The sequence below is a fragment of the Drosophila nasuta genome, chromosome 3 (assembly GCF_023558535.2).
Source record: "Drosophila nasuta strain 15112-1781.00 chromosome 3, ASM2355853v1, whole genome shotgun sequence".
Classification (NCBI taxonomy): Eukaryota; Metazoa; Arthropoda; class Insecta; order Diptera; family Drosophilidae; genus Drosophila; species Drosophila nasuta.
Genome location: NC_083457.1, coordinates 29,462,512 through 29,486,781, shown reverse-complemented (window position 1 = coordinate 29,486,781; position 24,270 = coordinate 29,462,512). Strand labels below are relative to the sequence as shown.

The 24,270-nt window shown below is 40.1% G+C and overlaps 1 protein-coding gene across 2 annotated transcripts in view; it reads right to left on the bottom strand.

The window, feature by feature from the left end:
- The window catches only part of LOC132791521 (mucin-5AC), a 47,693-nt gene extending 28,631 nt beyond the window's left edge, over positions 1-19,062 (bottom strand). Inside the window, exons 1-2 of one of the 2 annotated variants that reach the window (XM_060800482.1) lie at positions 18,465-19,062; positions 8,074-8,142 (exon numbers count right to left, since the gene is read on the bottom strand). The gene's annotated coding sequence lies outside the window, so the exon portion shown is untranslated. The remainder of the gene's footprint in view (positions 1-8,073; positions 8,143-18,464) is intronic. The other variant, XM_060800483.1, reaches the window with a different exon arrangement.
- Positions 19,063-24,270: the final 5,208 nt, after the last annotated feature.

Here is a 24,270-nt window from a genome sequence, read left to right as displayed (position 1 = left end):
CAAACATATCCTTTCTCCTTTCTCTATTTTGTTTTTTAGCTCTTCTTTTTTTTTGGGCCTTGGCCCTGGCACATTCATTCATTCAATCATCATGCATTCATGCATTCACTCGGAGTCGCTTCAGCTTGGACTTTATAGAAAAAAAACTGTAAAAAAAGGGATTTTGAAAGGTGCGCAAAATCCTTTTACGTATTCAGCAAACAGCAGCAGCGGCAGCATCAGCGAGAGCAACAACAAAAGTCGTCGTATCCTTTCATGCTTAAATGCGTTTTCTTTGGTTAGAGTTAGTGGCCAAGTGTGTGTCAGTGAGTGTGTGTGTGTGTGTGAAAGGATTAGGTTCCACAGTATTTTTATGATTATCCTCATACTCCCTTCATCGTGCGGCATTTTGGTGGCCTGCGATGACGCCTCTGAATGATGGCCATAATGCAGACACGCGCTTAGTCCTCCCATCCTCATCCCCATCTCCAATCCCAACTAGCGTCTCATCCGCGTCCTGACGAGTTCCCTTTTGAGTTATGACTGGCACAATTTCTCTTCAGCTTTATCAGCAACGCGAGCGCGTGTGTGTGCGTGCGTGTGTGTGTGTGTGTGTGCGGTTCACTAAATTGGTTTCTCTCATGGGCGTAGGTAAGTGTGAGATGGGCGTGTGGGTCTAGGTTGAGGGATAGGCGTGTGTGTGTGTGGAGACATGGTACAGCCTGATTAGCCACTAGCTCATTAGTTAGCGGTTAGTTTAGCATGTTTTTTGTTGGCTCGCTCGCTCGCTGTTTGTTTAGCTGTGACTCAGCTGGCTGGCGCTGCTTAGTGCATTAGTCATGTTAATTAAGCGAATGGCCCCAAAAGCTTATCATACGATAATAATGCATGTGTTTGTAAGCACATTACAGAACAGTTGAAGCTGTATTAAATTGCGTTTTAAATTTCACGAAAATTCTCAGAAGAGGCATCATCACTTGGCAGTAAAAAATATGCTACACTTGGCCCAACGGCGTTTAGTTTGTTGCCACACACACACACATATACGAGGCAAAGAGAGAGTGTGGGCGTGTGGTGTCTATTAAACATGAGCACACTCACACTTACACACACTGGCAAGCAAAGTAAGATAAAGTGAAAGGCAGGTGCAGGATGCGGGCAACTGAAGAGACTGCTTCCTGACACTGCCCTCGCTTTGCGCACTATCAAGACAGCAAACAAAACCAATGCAAAAGGCAAAGGCACACGAGACACACACCCAGCATCCGCATCCTGACCAAGCCCAGACAACCAACGAGCCAACGAACCAACCAACCAACCTGTCGACCAGTTGGCCAGCCAAGCGAGCCAGGCGTGTGAACAGTCAGCAGCTTTTGAGCCAAAGGCGAAAAAGGTATGTGCGAACATTTTTCATGCAGGAATCTGAAATCTGGTGCGCCTTAGCATTCGGCTAAGTTGGCTGCCCAACCGAGGTGTCCTGTCGTCCTGGCAATGGCAGTTTTAAACGCGTGCCACGCAGATAAGATTCTATTTGCTGGGCTCCACAATTGTTGCCGCTGCCTCAGTCGCTCCGTTGCTCAGTCGTTGGCAACTGTTGACAAATACCCAGAGGAACTTTTGCCGCACCGCATATCATTTTACAACACGAGAGATACGACGACGGCAACAACGTTGCCAAAAGTGAATGCGAGTGTGTGAAGAAGATTTGTGCACAGGCAACTGGCCTTAATGATGGCCCCTTTAATATGCCCCCAAAAATATGCTCTTAAAGTTGTTTTCGATACTTGGCAGCTGCTTAGCGCCAGTTGAAGTTGAAGCATGTTGTCTTTTAATTATGTCATGCGTTGCTACTGATTTTGTTTGCCTCTGCTTTGCCTGTTTTTAATCAATTTGTGGCACTCTGTGTTGCGTCTTTCGAGCATTATTTGTGTTTGTGCGATAGTGTTGAGTGTCGTCGTCACACGTTGCCATCTCTATGTGGCATGCGTCTGTCTATCTCTCGTAGTTTTTCGTAGCTGTTGCAGCAGCAAGACTCTGTGCCCTACTTTGCTTTGTGCTGTTGACTCATCGTTGCTGCTGCTGCTGCTGCTGCTGCTGTCGCTGCTGACCCGCATTGACATTGCCGTTTAGGCAGCCAACCACCCAAGCACTCAACCACCCTCACTCATAATTTACTGCTCGAGGTTGAGTTTCAGTTTCGTGAAAGCTGCTTTACCTATTTAGCATAATTTTTGTTATTTTCAGTGCAGTGTTGCTGACGTCCAACGCAGCAACATCAACGACTGCAGCAGCAATAGTCGCCCGTCTTCTTCTGGCCACTTTTGTGCATCTCTTTGGACATTTGCCTGCTGTTTAACATTTTGGTTGCAGGTGTCATGGTTTCATTTTTTCTCCATCTTTCCATTTTTTTGTTGCCTTTGATGGGGTGACTCTGCATGCCAAATTTTTGTGGACGTGCAACACACAGACTGCTGCTGCTGCTACTGTTGCTGTTGCTGGCACCGCTGTTGACACAGTTAAACAGTTAAACGCTGCTGCCCATTTATTATGCGAATTTATTGCGGCTGACAAAATGCAGTTCCGTTCTGGCCGCAGTTTTGGGCCACAAACTTTTGAGCCAAAATGTCTTGATAACTTAATTAAGTTGCTACTACAGTACTGTTGTGTGTGGGAGCGTCTGCTCTCCGGTGAGTGTGTGTGTACAAGTTTATGAACTTTTGGCTAACACAGACACCCACACCCACACCCACACTCACGTGTGCGTGTGTGTGTGTGTGTGCGTGTGTGTACATACGGCTTGTTAGGCAAACAGACAACGCATTTTCGCACTCGCGTAAATTACCAAATAAGCGACGTGAGAATTTGCATGAGTGTTTGGCTGCACTCACATACATGCATAGTGTGTGTGTGTGTGTGTTCGTGTGTGTGTATACGCATAGATATGTATGTGCCAGACAAATGTCCGCCACGAGCGTTCAAAGTTTACCTTTGGTTTTTGGTGCAAATTTGATTTGGTTGCGCCTCTGAGGAACTTTAACTTGCATTTCTGCAGCTGCAAAAGCGTGATTTTCGGCAATGCCAACGTGAGGGTGTTTGTGTGTGTGTGCGTGTATGCACGCTGTGCTCTATGTACACAGGAACACACACGCACACACACACACTGCTGAAAACATTCATATGTATGTAGTTAATTTGCGCAACAATGCACCTTCTGCTGCTGTTTGGCACGAGTTGCTGCTGCCGATGCTGGTCTAACAGTAAAACACACACACACACAGAGTAAGCACTTGCATGCATGTGTTTGAGTGTGTATGCGCATCTTTGCCACTAAGTGGCGCAAAGAGCTGCTGTTGCACCGCTAACAGCTACTAAAAACTCAATTACCAGTCAACTCATTTTCCAACACACACTCACATACACACACTCTCACCGCACACCATTGTACGTGCATGTGTATGTGTGTGTGGGTGCAAATTGAATTTTGGGGTTAAGAAATCCAAAGCTGTTTAATTCGCAATTAATACAAATCTCAATTCATTTTAAGAATGAAGCCATATTTTCCATAATATGCATAGATAATATGCACATATAAAAAGTAACAACATATTAAAAATAACACATAAACAAATCTATTTTGTTTGTTTTATTTTTGATAATCTAAATTTTAGAATCTTAATCTTAATCTTGTTTTAAGATTTTCCTTCTTAAGTAGTTCAATTTTCAGATTTCGCCATTCTTGAAAGAAGATTAAAATCTTGAGTTTTAGAATTGGAAGATCTAGAATTATTGTAGAATTTTGATCTTGATATAAGAAAAAACCTTCTTGGTTCAATTTTAACATCATATAATCTTGATTTATGATTTTATTCTTGATTTTAGCACGTTTTACGGTTCTGTGTAATTTTGTATTTTATTTCATTTTCTATTCACTACTTTGTTCTGTTTAACTTAATTTCATATTTAACAAATTACTTTTACTCCAACTATTTTTTAAATTTCCCTATTTAAATTCATTTCCTATTTAAAATATTTCTTTAATGCCAAATATTTTTTAAATTCATCATTTAAGAAATAAAGTTTTTCAAATAATATTCAACACATTTATAAAAATACAGCCATTTTAATATTTTTTCATAGATGCACTTAACAAATAAGGTAATCGTGCATTAATTATTAACACCAAAAAAATATAAACAAATTGACAAAATATTTGCATTTTAATAAAAGGTTTTAATAAAGTTGAAACACGTATTTTTTTCCTAATTATGAATTCCATTCAGTTTCCATCTCTCTCTCTCTCTCTCTCTCTCTCTCTCTCTCTCTCTCCCCCTATCTTTTATCCTTGCTCTGTCCCTTTCTTGCGCTAAGCTTTAATGGCAAAATTGAAACTTTCCATCACGTTCTATAAATTTGAGCTGCATACAGAGAGATTTAGGATGCGAGAGAGGAGAGGGGGGAACAGTTCAACAGCTGACGTTAGAGTTTCCGCATCACCTTTAGCGAGTGCTGCCTGTAACTAATTGCGAATTAACGCCGCCCCACATTTTGCATATGTCCTGCGCCCACAAAATATGTGTGGGTGTGTGCATGTGGTATTAAAATATATGTTATATGTATGCATGTGTGTGTGTGTGTGGAATAAACTTTTTGAAGTTGTAGGAATAATATGGGCCCGAGGTTTATGTGCAATTGCATTTCAAATTCATATGGCAAAAGTTTTGCTTGTGCTTAACTAAAATTCAAACAGAGCAACGCTTTAAATCGCTATTAAAACGCGCACAACCAACTGACCCACAACACACACCCACAACACACACACAAAAGCGAGGTTTGCTACTCGTAAGTGAGCATATTTTGGCAACATTTTGTGCGCACATTAATTTATGCAAATAGTTGAAAAATATTAATGGCTTGCTGGCAGCTGCTGCTGCCGAGCCGAGCTGAGACCAGCCCAGGCTCTTGGGGGCTACAGAAAGCACTGAGGGGGGCGTGGCACTTGTGAAAGTTCAAACAGTAAATTGAACAGAACAGCAGCAGCAGCAGCAGCAACAGTTTCGCTTTATGTTTGGGTCAGGGACTGGCATTGCGAACTTGAAGCTAGAAAACTGAAAACTGGACTGTGCCGAAACTGAAACTTGGGCAAACCGTTGAAAGCGACATTTGAATTAAATATTTATATCTTTAAAAAGTTGAACAATTTCCGTTACATTATGGCGTATAAAAGGCAATAAGTGCCGCAAATACAAACTCAGTGCCAACTGTCGAACTCAAAACTAAATGTCCAGTTACGCTTGTATTCCTTTTGCTTCCCCTCTCACATATATACACATTTATATACATACATACATATATACACATCTCTCATTCACTCTCGCCTCGAAACATGCTGTGGAAAATATGTGTAAACAAAATGGCGCGCACAAGAAATAAACTTATGGCGCACTTCCGCCAATAGTCAAACATTTTATTTTATTTCATTCCATTTGATTTCGTTTACATTCTCGGCGCGCCATTCACAATGGTCAAAGCACTTTGAGTATGAAAATTAAAATGAAACACAACGGAAATGCTACAGAAATCAGCCAACTGGCATCAACTCTTGCTCCCCCCTTCATCCCTCTACACATCGAGCAAAAAACTTTCAGCATTTTGGTTATAGGTTCTCTGAAGCTGACTTTTGGCCGAGAGCTGTGCGAGTTGTGAGCTGTTCGAGCTCTGTGCTCTGAGCGAGCAAATCAAGTAAAAAAATTGTTCTGATGTGTTGTTGTTGGCTGCGGAAAATGGGCATTTCCTGTGGCAGTCAGTCGAATGGATAAAATGACCAAAAAGAAAAAACAGGCAAATAGATGGGGAAGGAAAGGAAAATGTATAGCCTGAACGTTGACTGGTCAATAACAAGGCCAACACTAATAGCTTCATTAGCCACAATAACAAACGAATCTCGCATTAAACATGAATAGTTATAGTGTCGATTTTTTGTTGCCAGCTCCCAAATGCTTAATATGCATAGTTGTTCAGTTTGTATGTAAATCTAACAGTTCGTTAGTGCATTTCCCATTTATGCGAACACCTTCTTTTTTCCTTTTTTTGCTATTTTTTGTTTTTTTTTCTGTGGCTCTCTCAATTTTTATTTGGACTCTGTCAATAGCGCAAGAGGATGCACCACAAGTGCTTAAATATGCATGCAAAATTCCATTGATTTGTTGTATTAGCTTTGGCATACAAGCGGAATAACCGAATCCCCGAATAGTTGAACAGCTGAACAGCCCAATAACCGAACAACCGCAATATGCTGAATTTTGCCCTCAAATATGTGGATGTGGATGCGGCGGAGGGATGCGAAAATATGATATACTGCTGAATGGTTCACCAGTCCAGAAATTTAATTAAAAATCGAGCAATGCAATAAACTTTACGAGCCAACTCGTCAAATCAGTCAGGCATAGTGCGATATATATAGGAAATGTATTGGTTAGTTATTCACTAGTCGCATAAATTGTGATTCAAGTGATTAGGAAATAGTTACAGGATCTGTGTCACGATGAAAACCACTTGTGAATTTCAATATGTATAAATATAATGATAATGTGATTTTACCTATTCAAAAGAAATGTAATCTGTAATCTGATAATAAAAACAACAATTATTTGTAAATCGAATCGCATTCAATAGGGACTCACAGTTAATAAGCCCGCTATTCACATATCATATACGCAATTTTTTTAATTTTTTCATCCTGTTTTTTCAATACTGAACTCCAAGCATATGTGTATCGATTACACAGTCTCTTTGTTGGGCATTCAGTTTATTTTTTGGGGGCCAATATTAAAAAGTCCTTTGCACATTTTATACAATTTATACGTCGACATCAAAATCACGACCATGAATGGCCGACGTTTTTTATATTTATTTTGACTGCGCAATGTGCCGTCGTCGCTGCTGTCGGCACATCAAAGTAAATTCAACTGAAAAATGACATGTGCTCGCCTGTCATCATAGTCTGGTATACGGAATGTAGTACTCCAGGACTCCAGTACTCAGTACTCGGCAGTCGGCAGTCGGTACTTAGCTCTTAGCGGCTTAAAAGCTCAATGAACGAATATTGTTTGATTCTGTAAAAGTTTTGTTTTTCGCTTTTTTTTTGGCTGCCGTATTTAGATGCGATGGGAACGAATAGTATTTGTTTATTTTGTTGCCTTCACACAGGCTATTTCAAATAATATTCGTTGTTGGCAGCGCTCTTGCTCGTTGCTTTTCAATAAAGGTTCCTAAAACTGTTGCCAATGGTCCAACAACTTTCGATAAAAATAAAATTTGGCATGTGCTAAACCAAAGCTGCAAGCCAATCATCCATTCGACGAATATATTGTATTTCGAATTACATTCATATGTATGTACATTCGATAAACATACATACATATGTATGTACATATATTGCAGTTGGCTCTATAAATACAATATGTATGTTCCGAATAGAACGAGCTTTGGCAAATCCTATAAACAGCTGGCCATATCCGGCTTTGCTCTAGCTTAAGCGACATTTAATTAATCTTTTAGCGGGGCATTTAAGCACAGTTTTTATGAACTGAAATTATTAAAGTTGAGCCAAAAGTTTTTCATTTGTTTGGTAACAACAAAGCGATAGTAACAAATCGATCAGACTTTGATAGAGTGCAACTTAATAGGCGATTGTTATTGTTATCGATTGTAACATATAGACTTGGAGAGCATGCAAATCGATACAATTAAATCCGATATTTGCCTATCGCATCACTCTACATCGCAATCACATAAAAATTTTGATATTTGCCTATCGCAATTTTACACCAAAGTTAGAGCATGTGCGATTCGTTTGTAATTATTCGGTTTCATATTTGTGTTCAATATAAACGTCAATTCATATTTAGAATTGGCAAATAAACTGCGGTGCATATTCACATTTGTCAAACACTCAATTTTGGCCAAAATAATTGTCATAAATGTGGCATTGCTGAAATATGCATGTATGAATGCAAATACGTTTGGATTTTAATATTGACCTAAGCTTCTGAGTTTGTCGCAAAGTCCAAATTAATTTTCAATGCGTACACTTACCAAATATGGTTAACAGTTAGCAGTTAATTGTTCGATAGTCCAAGCATTTCAATTGGAAATCACATGCAGCTGCAAATACATAAAGAAGAGAATAAAGAGAAATGTAATTTCCATAATATACTGCAATGTACAATGTGCATTAAGCTTGTAAAATCAATTTGTTACACACAACTGAAAATGAATTAGCCACAGCACGTGTCAATCAACGCTGACCGCTGCTCTTTATCATGCCAATTAAATTTTAATTGCGACACTTTCCAATCAAATAAAATCAAAATCAAAAAGGAGGAAAAAGTTTCTATCTAAAACTGCTTGCGGAAATGCGACTGTCGGGCGTAACTAATTGAAGTTCAATGGAAAAATGGCCAAAAGTTAATGATGACATTAAGACTGGCTGAAAGATACAGCGGACAACAGCAACGCCAACAACAACAACAAGCAAACGGAACGACCAACAAATCATCAGCACACACAAATCATCGCACTCAGCAAAAGTAAAATCACAAGAAGAAAAAATACAAAAAAATAAAAAATAAAGGAAGGCAAAGCACAAAAGGTAGGCGTTAATAAAATTGCTGCTGTGCCTTCAGCATTTTAGCTAAAATGAAAGCGTCAAATGTATTATTTAAAATTCCAGACGGGTACGCGTGCAAAAGACGATCAAAAATCAAAAAAGAAAAAGCAAGAAAAAAATTATACACGAACAAAGCAAATAAGAATGCTCTAGTCCAAAAAGAGCTCAAATCACAGATACTCTGTGATTGGCTTTTTCAAACTACTTTCAACACTATTACAAGATTATCCTTTTGATTTGCATAATTTTTATTATAATTCAGAGTTTATTATATTCCATTTGTGATTTCATGCGATTGAAATTCAATGCAACTTGCAACTGATTTGTATATTTGCATAAAATAAACAATTGCAGCTTTATAATCGACTTTATGACACCCATTTCTCAACTACATGCAGGGTATATGTAAAGCACAAAATAAATAAAAAGCCAAATAAAAAAGTGTGTACTCAAATTGGGCTGCAAGCAAAAATGAGAGAAGACCATGGCACACAAGAACGAACCCGAACGGGAATGTGAATGGGCCAAAAAAGAGATTGATTTCATGCCAAAATGAAAGAAGAGAATCGAAAAACAACACAACAACAACAGCAGTAACAAGCAAACTGGATGCCAGTTTGATCTCTGCATCGGCATCGGCATCGGCATCGGCAACGCTGCTGCTGTTGCTCTTACTGTTTTGTTGGTCATTTGCCATTTTCTTAAAGACGGAACGAACATCGACAGTTTGGGGCAAATGTCCAAGCCAAATAACTGACGGGAACAGAACATGCCGATGGCCAAACACCAAAAACACGCCAGACAAGCAGCTGCTGCTGCTGACCAAATGTGGGTCACCTGAATGCGTAGCTTTCAATTTTTATAACGTTACCGAAAACGAACATAAGCATCGTGTGTGTTTCGTGTGTTGTTCTCAATGTTCCCGATGTTCTTGTTTCTTTTCTTCTCTTCTGCTTCTGCTTCGCACTACTTTCGGCTCGAGATCTTCCAGAGATCGTTTGTCTCCGATAATTGTTGACCGTCAAATTAACGAGCGAGTGAGAAGCAAATCAGTGGAAGCTTACCCCCGTTGCATGCAACTTGGATGCTTGCATCATTTTGTGTGGCACACACACTCGTAATTGCCACACTCAAGTCGTTGTTTGAGCATGCTCTCTGCTCGTTCTCGAATCGCGTCAAAATCCACTAGAGACAACACACACACACACATAAGAACAACAAACATGACTTTATACACTTGACTGGCGGCGAGTGAAGAGCGTCGAGTACCCAAAGCGGACTAAATCAAGTGTGGCATAAACACATACAAACACACACACACACATGTAAAGAAGGCGAAGCAGAGAGATGGCAATAAGCTATATTGGAAGTGTTCGATACGCTTTTTATTATGGCCAAGCTATGCTATTTGTTTATTGATATTCTTCACAACAGCAACATCAGCAGCAGCAAAAATGAAAGTTGCTAGGCTAGAAAATGAATAAAACAAGAATAAACACGATGAGTATTACCAACTATACTCATAAATCGTGTTGTTCACATTTTCATGCATTGGTCACGCACACTTCAACGTCGTCTGCCTCTGGTAGCCGCAGACATTAGCCGGAGGCAGGCAGGTGGCTGATGGCTGTTCATCTGCTCATCATTGGGTGAAAAGAAGTTAATGCCAAAAATTGCAATATCATCTTATTGTCACAAGTGAGAGTGTGTCAGTGTGTGTGTGTGTTTGTCTGGTGCTAATGAAGGCAACTGCCGACAACCTACTGACACTTTGACCGATTTTTAGCATACTAAATATAGTAATTTTGTCATTATAGTATATTATAGCGCCTTTCGCCGCAAACTCCACTTTAGCTCCAGTCGAGTCATTCAATTTCACACACAGAAAGACACAGAGAGAGAGAGAGAGATAGAGAGAGGCACTCACACTGTGATACACAGAGGCTGAGCAATGCGTGCTCCTTTCCAACTGCATTCCTCACACCTTTCTTGGCTTTAATTAGTTTGTTCTTGTCTCTCTCTGTCTCTCTCTTGAGAGGGGACACATAAATCAAGTTGCAGATAAACCGTGTGAAAATCAACTTCTATATGGATGTATGTTAAGTAGTCGAGCCGAGTCGAGTCTAAGTACTTGCAAATTTTATTTAATAGTTCGTCAAGTTAGTGTTAATGAAATGAATCTCTCCCTCCATCTACATCTCCATCTTGCGTCTCGATCAATGGGAAATTTTTGAGTTGACCCATTTACGAAATGCTGTTATACTTTAGTCGTAGTTGTATGGAATGACTCCTCGTATTTTTCTTTTGTCAATCGGTGGTCTAAACTGGTTTCTGGGCTCGTTTTGGCTTTTGATTTTTGTTTGGTATTTTCGTATTTCGTATTTTTCGTATTTCGTATTTGGTTCTGGTGCTAAGCATATGCTAATGACACTTGCTCTGCTTCGAGTGAGTTCTTGGATTGCGGTCAAAGTTATTAACTAAAGTGGCATTTTGTTTGCTTGCCCTGGAACTGTAAATATGCTGCCGATGAGCTTAAAGCTGCTGCTGTTGAGCTATTTGCCTGGCTGCAGTTACACAGCTCTTTGCCTCTTGCTGCATATCGAGCTCCCCCAAAAAAATAAACTTGGCCCAATTTGCTGCTCATTAGGCGTAAACCAAAACTGCCAAATGAGAGGCTTCAACTCTGAAACTCAAACTCCAACTCCAACTTGGAAGCCAAAGTCAAAGTCACAGTCACAGTCAAAAGAAACACACGCACATTACTCATGCGTATAATTGAGTCATTTGTGTTGACCTCTGTGGTTTGTTTTGTTTGATGTTTGTCATAAATAGAGCATTAATTGGGCCATGTGCAATGCGTGAAGGAGATGAAGATGGACATCAATACAACGCAGCGTATACTTAATTTAAGACCCAATGTGCCGCAACGCATCTAAAAAGTTTCAAAATCCATAAATAAGTAGCCTCCACTTTTGGCTATTACAAGAGTTTCAAATTTTTCCCCCTTCCCTTGGCACTTAGGAAATACTCTACGTTTTTCTCTCCCCCCTTTTTTATGATCTAAACTTTTAGGTTTTGTTGTTGTTGTTGTTGTTGTTCTGCAACTAATTTCTGAACTGTGCTCGCCTAGAAAATGTATGTTTGCTTACGGGGAAGAAGGGTCAAGACTTTTGCACTCAGTGTACGCTGCATACTTTGCTGCGCACACTTTGCGGCTTTCATGAATTTTTCCCTTGGGCCGAAAGTGCAATAAATCATAATTTGCTACTTTTTCTAATGGATTATGGACAGCACTCTCCGTTTAGCTTGGCATATTGCCGCTGCCATTGGCGTCGCCATCGCCATCGCCGGACATGGTCTGAAAAGCGCTCTCAAGTGCTGATTGAGCTGTGCTTTGGTCAGTATGGATGGATGGATGGATGGAGGATTATTATAGTTCACATCATGCGGCGGGGTCAACAATATTAATCACTACATTCAGCTTCAATGTACTCGTATGTTATCTGTGAGTTGCAGCAGAGTTATTAACTGACAAATAAAATTGTTAATTAATACTTGAAAAGCCGCATTAAACGATGGTATTATAATTCGATTATTATTATTATTAAACATATGCGCAAATATTGAACAATTGAAAACAACAATGGGCAAATCAATTACAATGATTAATTATATTTTAGCGCTGAAAATTCAATTTGTATATTGTGTTTCTGACCCTTTGATGGATTGTGAAAGTGATTGCATAAAATTATATACAAAAAAGCAACGACAGAAATGAAGAGAGTAGAGCACAAAAAGTAACATAAATAATGCGAGTGGCATATTGTTGAAACTGTTATTATTTTAAGGCAATGAAAATACGCAACGTTTTTTCAATACGGTTACAATATAAATATCCGAGTGTGGCCATCGCGTAAACTGAGCTTCAATTCACTCGTAAATTAAAAATTAAAAATCAATTGTCGTTGGTCGATGCGATGCGATGCGATGTGTGCGTGACACATGGACAGCTCTCAGTTGATGTGTCACACCAAGCTCACACTCTCGACGCTGTCAACAAGTCTGTGGAAAATATGCTCAAATACTTTACAACAGCATTATCATCATCATCACAAGCTGAAGGTCAGGCCATAACTAAAGGCATTAGAAGATTAAATGTAAAAAAGACATGAGCTGGAAGTAACAACAATATCATTTCGAATATTGGAACATGCAACATTAATATTCCAACTGTCAGGATATTTATGTTGTGTTTGGGTCCCTGACAAACTATGACAACCAAACTGTGTTAAATGTGTCAAAAGTTCAAAGTCATGAGCCCACAATTTGGTGAACATCCTGACAACTGACCCGACTAGGGTTTAAGAAAAGGGTTAAGACGTCCGGACAGCGGACAGCGGACAGCACATCACATTAGCACAAGCGATGCGCATGAATTATTCCAAATAAATATTATATATATGCATACAATAAATATGTACTTGTGCTAAAAGCATTATTTGCATTGCGTATACGCCATGCAGTCAGCCAGTCCGACAGCAGAGAGCAGACAAACTCCGGATTCGTGTCGAGTTGGCTCAAGCACGCGATAAAGCAACAAAGTGGCAAGCTCAAAGCGCCAACGAGTCGTTGGGTTTGGAGCCAATGCAATAAATAAATTAAATTAAAAATTCTTTAGTAGCAAGTGCAAAGTTGAAACCGTTGCTTGACGTTGCTGATGTTGATGTTGATGCTGGTGCATGCAAAAATTTAGCTGAGCAAATAAAAAATATATAAAATAGAGAACAAGAGAACAGAAAATCTTTATTAATAAATGTGCAATGGAACAAAGTAAAATATTTCACTCCCATGATTTCACAACTTTTTTTTTTTGGCTTGCAAACTACTTGAGCGTCGTTTCGCGTCGTCTAAAAGTTCCCATGACATGTGGCACATTGACTGACTGCTAGTACTATGTGTGTGTGTGTGTGATGTTTGCCTGCTGCCAGCAACATGGCCACAAGTCAACGTCAGCGTTGTTCGTGCAAAGCGAACTGAACCGAACTGAAGCGAGCCCTGCTCCAAGCTCTGCGCTCTGAGCACATCAAAAACTTAGATGCTTTCAAATTAACCTGTACCCAAAAACTATGTGCAACCGGCTGCTCGCAACCAGCAACAGCAACAGCAACAACATACTTTCATTGCTCTAGCTCGAGCTGTTGCTGCCACTGACGGGCAATGAAAATGTGCTGCAATACGAGTTGCAGCCACTTTGATGCCCCTCACTGAGAACAGTGAGAGAACTGAGAACAAAGCAGCAACATTTATTAAACTAAAGTCATGTCCGAACTTGCTTCTGTCTCTGACACATCCTGCAATGAGATTGGCTTTCTCTCTAGTCGAGTCGAGTCGAGTCGAGTTGAGTTTAGTTACTAAATCTCGGGCTAATAGCAAAAGCACAATAACTTAACCTTAAATGGCCAATCAAATTTGCATTTGAAGAGAACTCAACTTCAATTGACTCGAACGAAACTACTTTATGAGCTCTTCGATAATTGCGACTGAGTAGCGAAGTTCTTGAATGGAATTATGTGAGGCTGAAGACTTTCTTACTCATCACAGCTGAAGACATTCGAAAATCTTCGTAGCCTGAGATGAGTTAAGACATTGTTTCATTGCATAAGAAGCTGATAAACTGGCGCATAACAAACTTATGCCAAATGTGCACGCCATGCTAGGCGGCGTTGGAGCTGTTGCCATTAAAAGCTGCTGCATTTTAATTAATCAAGTTAACAAACAGCGGCAGCAGCAGCGACAACGACAACATCGGCGGTGGCAACTGCCACGCTCATCTGTCAACAACAATGCGCGCCACAAATTAATTACACCACTCTTCGCGAAGGGAGGCAGTTGAGGAGGGGGGCAGCGAAGAGAGGCATAGCTTACCCCGAAAAACAAACCAGAAATACAAATTCAAAATCCCAAATGCAGATGCAGATGCAGTACATCATTGTTCAATGGGAGGTTTGTTTGCATATGCAGGGCGTGCGATTGGCAAATTAGATTTAGTCTAATTATGGCATTGGAAATGCAACAATACTGCCAGCAATTGCTGGCAAATAAACACTCTGGTGGATGCTATAAACTGACAGCAAAACTTTGTTCGGGCCCCAAAAAGACGAGCGGCAGCAGCAGCAGCAGCAAAACAAATGAATGGAATGGAAAAACAAAACTCATGGCAAGAAAACAAACCAAGCCAAGTTGATCCAAGCCAAGTCAAGCTGAGCACAAAGTTGTTGCAAACTGAGACTCAGTCTCAGTCTCAGCCTCAGCTTTAGCTCTGGGTTGGGGGAAACTGCACTTTATAATAATTAAATAATTTTCGTCAATTATAGAACGAGCACACAGCCATCTAAACGGACAGTCTCCACTTCCATGCCCAACTCTCTTAGTCTCTCTCTCTGTCTCTCTCTTACAACACTAATAAATAGAATTGCGTTTAATTAACAAAAAGAAAATTGTTGCAGCCGTCGAAGTTGTTCAGCAAAAGTTGCTCCATTTGCCTTCTAGAACGACAACGACAACGACGACAACTTCAACGAGAGGCTGTGCAACACAATATTTAAGTTGGCTCAGATAATAGAAGTTGGTCGAGTCAAAGGAAGTGCGGCACAGAATAAACTACTTGTGTTCACAGAGTCACAAGTACACACTCGTATTCGTATTCGTATTCGTGTATTCGCACACTCATAGGGCACTCACTTTGTTAACATTTTCCCCCAAATTGCAATCTATATTCATTTGACTTTTTGTCATGCCAAACAAGTCAGAAAGCTAGCTTTGAGGGTGCTCGACTGTGAGATACCCTTTATTGAATAAAGCAAAACAGTGCGGTATTATTCATAAAATACTCCAAATAATATACCGCAAAAATAATAAAAATATTCCAAGGGCTATATTTTGCATATCGTTGAAATACTTCTTTAGAGAAAGGTCAATATATACCAGATTATCAAAAGATATCAGAGTGAAGCAGTTGGCTTAATTCGCCATACAAAAGTTTTCCATAAATAACTTATACAATTTTTATTCGATCATAAGTACTACAGTTATTATTGTCTATACTAAAAATTGCTTCTAGCGTTAGCTTCAAAATTACTCTTGTTTTTCGATTTTTCGAAATATGAAACAAACTTTATCTGCGTGCAAACATTACAAGTACTGTCGAAAATAATTATAGCTGTATATCTTCTATAGTCTCTGAGATCTAGGTGTTCATACGGATGTTGACGATGATCAAGAATATTAATACTTTATGGAGTCGGAGATACATCCTTCTGGCTGTTACATACATTTCCTATCGGCACCAAGTTATAATACGCTTCTACCCTGGGTATCGGGTATAAAAATCATGCACACAAATCATAAGTGCGTACGTTTTAATTTCACTCAGTTATTATCCAGAATCTGGATTGTTGAAATTGTGCAGTTAATTAAATAGAAAACTTTTTGAGACATTTGCATTGACTTGCATACCTTAATTGCCTTTCGTTCTTAATATTTTGCAATGAAATGTTGTAAACTGATTTTAAAAATATTTAATTAAATTAATATGCATTCTGTTCTCAAAGAGATTTCTCACATCCAATGCAGAGATTCAGTCTGCAACTTCCGTAACATAATTGGTATTCGAGAACAATTGACTTTTGGCACATATTCAAGCTAATTAAAGTTTTGGTAATTAACTTTCAATTTGGTCTTATAAAAATGCAAAATTAATTGGCTGGCTGTTGAGTTTGCTTAAAGGAAAAGCGGCATTAAACTGCCACTAACTTTGACCTATCTGCGAGGAGAGGCGCATTTAACTGGTTATTATGTCATGAGAGTTGTTGCGTGGTCAGAGTATTTTTCTTCTTTTTTTTTGTTTGTTGGTTGGCATTTTGGGTTAAGTAGAAATGCTGAAGCCAAAAAACACTTAGATGCGGCTGTGAAATGTTGCACGTTGCACGTTTTGCCAATAATAAAAGATATTGCTACAGCCGCAGTCGCTGTTGCAGTTGCAGTTGCAGCTGCAAAGCTTAGGGGCAGGGTGCAGCTAAATAGGTAGATAGATAGATAGTAAGATACTCGTGCGAGTATCTGAAATTACAGATGCGCCGCTATGTTGCGGTCATTACATGTTTGACTTGATTCAAGCAAAGCAAATTTGTCTGTCTGTCTGTCTGGCAATTATTAACTGTTGCAGCAGCTGAAGATGTGGCAAATGGTAGCATTATCATTTTGTTTAGTGTGCCAAGCTAAAAAGGAAGTGGGCTGGAAAGCGAATAGAATGAACCCGAATGCATCTATAATTTCATTTCATTTCATTTGTGCAAGTCACAGCAGCAGCAGCAGCAGTTGCAATTTGTTGTTTGCTGAGCTGTGTGGCACAAACTATGAGCACGTCGTTGCCTTATTTATTTAACCGCAACATCAACCGCAATAAGAACAACGGGGCAACTGCAACTGCAGCAGCAGCAACACAAAACTGCACTAATCTGAGGCGCATTTAGAAAGTATCTCAAACTGAAACTCAAACTCAGACTCTGAAACTCTGGCGCTGTCAGCTTAAGTTTGTTACCAAACTGGCCATAATACCCTCGTCCCTCTGGCTTCTGGCTTCCCCCTGACAGTGGACAGACAGTTAGTCCAGGCTTTGGCTGTTAATGCTTGCATAAATATTGCGCATTGTTTGCTGCCTTTTATGATACGTTTTTTTGGGCGAAAAGAAAACAAAACAACGAGAATGAACGACAAAAAAAAGCGAGTTGAATAGAATATTATGGCAAAGCCAAGCTAGTTTATGTTTCGACTGGTTGGCCAAGTTCTTAGTAGGTTCATTAAAATCACATTGCTGCCACAAGCAACTCACACAGAGGCAGAGGCAGAGCGGCAGCAAAGCTGTTGTTGTTGTTGTTGTTGTTGTTGGGAACCTGCAGCTCTTGTGTTCTGTTTGATTCTGTTGAGGCTTTGGTAAGTCATGTAAACTTGACCAAATGTAGCTGAGGCATTTTAACTTGTTTCCAGTTACACACACGTGCGACTATGTGTGTGTGTGGTACTTGTTTTTGCTGTTGCAGCACTTGTTGTTGTTCTTAGTGTAGTTTTTTTTATGCTTGTTCTGCGCTTCGGCGGCGGCTGCCTTTACCTTTGCTTTTGCTCCTTTTCTTTAATTAAATACAAGTTTTCATTTCATTCTTTTCACCTTGGTGTGTGCGAGTGTGTGTATGCGAGAGTTTTGTTACCGCTGCTGGTCTTTAACTATTTAGTATTGGGCCACAAAACATACAATGTTGCAGCAGCTGCAGCTGCTGTTGCTGTTGCTGCATTTTATGTTGCAGGCTATTTGAAAATAAATATGGCATCAGTATCAGCATCAGCATCGGCATCAGCAAACAGCAAACAGCAAACAAATATGTTATGAAAAAAGGACATCATATACACACACACATCACAAACACCCACACACACACACACACACACATACACAATCATAATGCAAGGCTTGTAAATATTTTTATAGTAATCCGCTTTGTCGACACTCGCAACTCACAAATGCCCTTCGTCCTCTTCTGCCTCATTTTGTTGCACTTTTGTTGCCCTTCGCTGCTGCTGTTGCTGCTGCTGTTGTGATTGCTGGACTTTGGTTTTGGCGTTTGAGTTGGGGATTGGGATTGCGCTTGGGTTTGGGTTTGGGTTTGGTTTCTGGTCTAGCATAGTGTTATCTGGCTGTCTGGCTGTCGCTTTCGCTGTTTCAACAGTTTAAGCAAAGTTAATCCTTGCTGAATGCGAGGCTTACCTGTTGACGCGTCGCTGCCTCGTTGTGGCATCAAGCAAGCTGCCACTGTTCCTGCCACCACTCGTCCTACGTGTTAGAGTGGAAATGCATAAAATAAAATACCAGCAAATCCATAAACAATAACTGACGACAACGACAACGACAACGGGCAACGGCAACAATTACAACTCGCGAGCCGCAATCTGAAATCAGCAAACGTGCTGAATATACGTTTCTGTTTTTCCTTTTTTCCGTACAATGCAATTCGATTAAACTGTTTCGTGTGTGTTTTATTTTTTATTGGTTTTTACTCGTTTTTTCTTTTTGTTGTAATTGTTCGTTTCTTGTTTGTTGTTATGTTTTTTTTTCTTTTTAATATTTTTATTTTATTCAATTACCGTATGTGTGTTTGTGTTGAGAGGGGCTTTTAATTAAAAATCTTGTTACATTCGGCACGCACTTTTGCATGGCACAAAATCAGATGATTTATACGCAGTGATTTTCGTATCCTTTTTTTCGTATTGTTTTCGATATTTTTGATTTTTGATTTGTTGAAGAAAACACTTCCGTTACAACGTACCAAACGCTTGCAGCGCACAGAGCGTACTGACTGCTGTTGACTTGGCGCTTCCAAAAGACTTTTAAACATGTTGGCAAGAAAGTCCAAGAAGTTAACCAAGAAAGAAAAGTTGAAGCTTCCAAACGAATACTCACAGCACACACACACACAGACACGCGCGCGCAGTCGCAGCGCTCTCGCACACAAATGGTCAAGATGATCATCATGATCGTAATAACGATGATGACGATGTGTAACCGGCAGCCACAAGAGCATAACCAAACAAACAGAGAGCGCAACACAGAGAGAGAGAGAGAGAGAGAGCGAGCTCCAAGCTTAGGCGAGATCGTCTTTACCGGCTGCGCGCATGCGCCACAGCTTTCTTGCTTACTCTTTGCTAAGAGAGAGCCCAAGCGAGAGCGAGAACAAGCGCGTCACAGAGAGAGCGTCATCAGTGGGTTTGGCAGTGTTGGACAGCGCACAGCTGGCAATTGCATGCTCATTGCCCAACAGTGTTGTCAATGTTTACTAATGATGCGCATAGAACGGACCTGTAACTAATGAGCGAAGACGTTGACGATGCAAACAAGAACCAATTAATTAACAGTGACTGATAAAAGTTTACGCAACACATATGCTCGAAGAGTATGCAAATCGCATACGAACTTTGACATCCATCGATAGTTTAAATATCAACATCATTATATTGAGTCTTGGGCAATAAGCACATGAGGCCAAGAAGGTATCAACAACAAATGGCCAATTGTGAAATGAAAGCACACTTGGCCTGATCCACAGTCTCCGCCTGCCAAGAGTAAGTGTGAGTGTGAGTGTGAGTACGAGTGTGAATACGAGTATGAGTGCGAGTAATTGTGCCCGGGAGAAATCTAGAACCGAGTCGAGTTTAACCAATCGAAGCCAGCTCTGTGGAGCACTTTCTTTGCCTGTTTTCAATTTAATGCATAGTTACAGGAAGACGACACTTTGCTGGCGCACACACGCAGACAATATACACACATAGCAGCAAGCAAGAGCAGCAGAAGTATGTGTATCTTATAGATACATTTCATTTCATTGCATGTGTGGTAAATGCTGCTTGTTGTTCTTTGTCTAGTTGTAGTCGTCGTATTTGTATTACGACGACAATCGAGCCCATGTGCTTAAGAGTCTGGCACGTCGTCCCTGGCTGGCAATGTGTATGTACATACTTCGTCGCAACAAGGATGCAGCATACAAGAGCAGCAACAGCAACAGCTACAGCATGAGCTACAGCTACATCTGTGGATACAGATACAAATGCTGAGAGATACAGTTGGAAATACTACATGGCTTTGCTAAATTACTGCCAACTTAAGCGCATCTGCGGTAAATTCAATTAAACAATTTAGCATTGCTGTTGATTTTGTTACCCATAACATCCTCTCATTGCCGTCTGGTCCTTGCCTTGCCTTACCCCCCCGCTCCGCCCCTTTTTTGGCCAACTGATGAAAATAAGCAACATTTAGCAGATTGCTGCTGCTGCTGCTGTTGCAACTTTTAGCCACATTAAGTGAGAGCACATCTGTGTGGTTCAAAATATGTCTGTATATGTATCTCTCTATCTGTGTGTGTGTGAGTGTGTGGGCGGGCGTATGTGCATGTGGGTGGGTGTGTGAGTACTGCTTTGGCATTTGCTAAACATGAAGTGTTATGCAAATATTTGTGTATCAACTTTTTTATTTGGCTTTGTTTCAATTTGCTTTGCATCTAGATGAACATTTTCACATCATTTCCACATATTGCCAGCTCGAAGTTAAATCTCTTTTTACTTTTAGTTGACAGTCTATATGTATGTCGATATACATATATATATTTGCCTGTTTAGTAATGGCAATCTTTCTCAGTTGTTTACAAAGCTCTTGGCTCAACGTATGATTTCCCATTCTGGAGCCAACAAACACTCTGTTAATTATGTAGAAAGTGTTTAACACACTATAATCCAATTAAAACAATTTTACAGATGTGCAAATACTAGTTGCAAAGCGGCGCAAGTTCACTAATTACAGGAGACAAGCAACTTTAACGCCAAGCAAAGCAAAGCGCGAATCGCATTCACCTGCATCTGGATTTAGATTGTATTTGCACGTCCTTGCGACCCACAGTCAACACGTACGAGTTTTCAAGATAAAACTTACGAAATTTCCCAGTTTAAACAACAATTTTTTTCTTTTTTTTTTTGTTGCATGCTCTTTACACCCAAACACGAAATATAATTAATTGCATGTTCTGTAGAAGTAAGTGCGCATTTTGAGTACTCTAACAAAATTGGTTTAAAGTATATTCAACGAGTTTTATGGTTTTTAGTTTTTGAACATACATTTATGTTATTTTATATTTTTATAATTAACAATGTTTTAAAATTATGATTAATTATGCCTATAATATAAATGTAGACGATTTTATTTGTTTATTTTATTAATATGTAATAATTAGCAAATTTTATTGTATAGTATAGAATGGCTATAATGAAATATTTGTTCATCTACGAATTTTAGATTTTATTATTAACATTATTATAATTGTTTTGATACCAAATTGGTCTGTAGTCTTATTGTTCTTCTAGTAAACTTGTGAATATCCCTTTTCATATTCCATTAATTTTTTTAATCAAATATATCTATTCTTACCTAACACTACACAATTGATAGTTCAACCAATATAATTCAAATTCAAACTCAAAAGTGCTTTAAATTAAGTTTATCTTGTTTTAGAATATTTAAATTTCATTAAAGAGAAGCTCGCAATAATTGTCTATTAAATTTTGAGCTTAAATCTCAGCATATTTTCTCTCTAATAATCACTACTTTGACTAACACTCTTCCTTTTTCCTCTTTTGAAACTAGGTCTCTCCATAATTACATCTCTTCCGGATAGCAGACTAGATATAAGAGTAAATCTTTTTGCCAGAGGCAGTTGCAAAAAGTTCATAATGAAGTTCTTCAAATGAAATCATAATCATGGTGATATGGTTAGCCAAACTAACTGATTTGCATAGGGCATCGAAAAGCTATATGATATTTGGCAATGGTGCTCAATTAATTTATCATTTATCAAGTGGTTATTGCCACAACGGCAACTTAACTGCAACAACAACAGCAGCAACAGCAACAGCCGCAACATCAGACACTGAGAGAACGTTGACAGTGGCAGGCGGCGGCAAGTTGCATTCAAATGTCGCGTCGAGTGTCGACAGGCAGCGCCACCAACGTTGTTGTTGTTGCTGTTGCTGTTGCTGTTAGTGCTGCCATTGTTGTTGCGCCTTTGGTGTTGGCCAGTGTCAATTTGGTTGCCCGTTTCATTCGCGCAACTTTTGTTACTATGCATTTTTCGGGGCAACAGCCCAGAGGGGTGGGGAGCGAAGCGTTGAAGGGTGTGGTGTAGCAGCAGCCCATATTTCTGGCAATTTCGCAGCAATGTGACGCTTGTTTTGGCCATTACCTCGAGCTTCTCGTTGCCGCTCGTTGCAGCTCGTTGCTGCTGCTGTTTGGACGTGCGAATTTTGACATTTTCAATTGTCATTGTTGTTGTGTGTTGTATTGAGTTGTGTTGGGCTGTTGATTTTCGGTTAATTTTTCATTCTGACATTTCCATTTGTCAATAATAACATGTTGACCTGACCAGCACTAGCTGCAACACTTGCCCAATCCAACCGTTGATGATGTCTATGATGGTCGCCCCTTGTGGTCGGTAATTGGATTTTTGGCCGAAGGGCATTCGAACTTAATGGATGTGCATTTAATATGCAGTTGTGTTGTTTTTCAACTAACAAATGTATTTCTCTCTCTCATTTATAGATAATGCAAAGCAGAGCAGCCCAACCCAGCCGATGACCGGCCGCCCACACTTGCCGCTGTCACCACAATTATGGGATCCAAAGTAGTGACATTTCAATTACGCACCGTTGCATGCACCGTTATGGGGTGACGCAGACAATGATTGCAACTGCTGCTAACTGCTGACGTTGCAGCTTCTAAGATGTGTAGTATAATAGAACAACGGCAAGTTCTAAGGAAACGTTCAAAACTCTGACATAAACAGCTTGGTCATCATTATCAGCAACCTAAACGCATTCACATCTTTGTGGCTGCTCCAGCATAATCGGGCCAGAAGCACAAACACAGGCACACACACACACGCACATGGACTTGGGGCACCCACATGCTAATGAGACGTTCAAATAGACAAAGAGGCAGCGGGTTATTGAGGTATGGTCGCTGTCGTTTTGGACATCATCAGGTACATATATAGAGAGAGAAGCAGACGGAGCGAGAGACTTCGCTGCTGCCTCTCACATAAATCGTAAATCGGCTTAGGTTAAATGCTGGTTAAACAGCAGCAGCAGCAACAGCAGCAACAACAACAACAACAACCACGACAATCATCAACATCAACGTCAACATCAATATTATCAATGCCGTGGGGCAGCGTTGCAGCCATTTAATTTGCTGCAAGAATACGCGTTGAAGTAGAAGTGAAATGCACTTGTATCGACGCTACACTTCAATCACTATAACAACAGGCAGGGGGACAGAAAGACAGACACTGATGGCAAGCGAGAGAGACTGAGACAAAGACAGTGAAAGAAAGAGGGAGACGCAGAGACACAGACTCTGTTCACTTGACGACTGACTGTTGAAGTAGTTGCAGTCAAAGTCAGTTAGCCAGCTGGTTAACAATCTCTAATGCTGCCTGCAGCGAACAGTTAAAGCGAGCAACGTTGTTGTTCTCGTTGTTGCTGTTGTTACAGTAAACTACTGCGGGATTGAGAGAGAGACTTTGACTGCCACTTGCTATTGACAGCGAAGAGAACAAAAAAAAAAAAAACAACAACAAGATGAAAAGATGTTGCATGCTGCGCGCCTGCGCATTGCTTGCCCCGTTCTAAGTGGCAACACGACACGACATCTTCAAGAAACCGAAACAGTTAAATAAGCAAAAGTTTCCAAGCAACTTGTCCCGCTTGTGTGTGACTCGATTTCTTCGACTCCGACTCCAACTCCGATTGCAATGCAGACTCCCCAGTTCCCAGTTCCCAGTTCTCAACTTCTGCCCCAACATCTCGCCACATCGCCATCGCCATCGATTGCGACTGCAACTGGAGGTCGTCCCATGTGAGCACGCATTTTACCGTTTGAAGAATCATTCGTTCGCAGCTCTTGGCTCTTTTCATGCAACTGTGGTGCGTGTTTTTGGGCCGGGCCTTGAATAAGTATTCTCACCAAGCCTCTT